Source organism: Pundamilia nyererei, unplaced genomic scaffold (assembly GCF_000239375.1).
Source record: "Pundamilia nyererei isolate P.nyererei 1_Seehausen unplaced genomic scaffold, PunNye1.0 scaffold00036, whole genome shotgun sequence".
NCBI lineage: Eukaryota > Metazoa > Chordata > Actinopteri > Cichliformes > Cichlidae > Pundamilia > Pundamilia nyererei.
Window position 1 is genome coordinate 3,804,002 of NW_005187437.1, and position 945 is coordinate 3,804,946.

Genomic DNA, 945 nt, shown 5'->3' on the forward strand with positions numbered 1-945 from the left:
AAATATAGACTGGAAACAGTCGCTTCCTCAAAAATACAGATTTAGTGTCTGTTGGTCCCTCTTTCAAACATCTCTCACAGAAGAATTTGTGCTTGACTGTATTTCACAGACCTGTGTTTGATGTCAACAAAACAGTGTGACTGAGGATGTTACCTTTCATATTAGTTTCCAGAACATCATCACACATCTTAAAGCTTTTAAAGATCTATATGTGCAGGAAACAGCAATTTCAGCTTATTCAACCACTCAGAAGTTAAGTAAAAACAACAGTAACAACTGATGTAATTAAAATTGAGAGAACTGGTGGGGAAAGATGTAGAAAGATGAACAAAAGGTTGTTAAAAAGGATCTAATTTAGATGTCATGACAAATGTGTTGTAACAGAGATGTATAATGACTCACTCATTACTTATTAACTCATCAGTAATTTATATACTCTACCTCGTTTGTTAGTGTGATACACCATACTGAGCAGCCAGTGAAAAATCACTCATTTTTTCATCATTATAGTTTTTAGTTAACAAACCAGTGTGAATGTCAGCTGAAATATTTGACCACGGAGTTGTGTGGAAAGGCACATTCTGCTTTCATGGTTGATGTTAAATATTCCTGTCTTGAATAATAATTGGAGAAATAAAAAGTGCAGATAGATAACTGCACGTACATCAGTCAGTGACAAAAGTCTCTTTGGCCACATTGAAGGTGAGTTCAACAGTCCAAAAATTCAGTTCAATTAAATCTTATTTACACAGCACCAAATCACAACAACAGTCACCTCAAGGTGCTTTAAATTGTAAGGTAAAGACCCACAATAATACATACAGATTGTTATTATGACCCCCTGTGAGCAAGCCCTTTGGTCACAGTGAGAAGGAAAAACTCCCTTTTAACAGGAAGAAACCTCCGTCAGAATCAGGCTCAGGGAGGGGCGGGGCCATCTGCTGC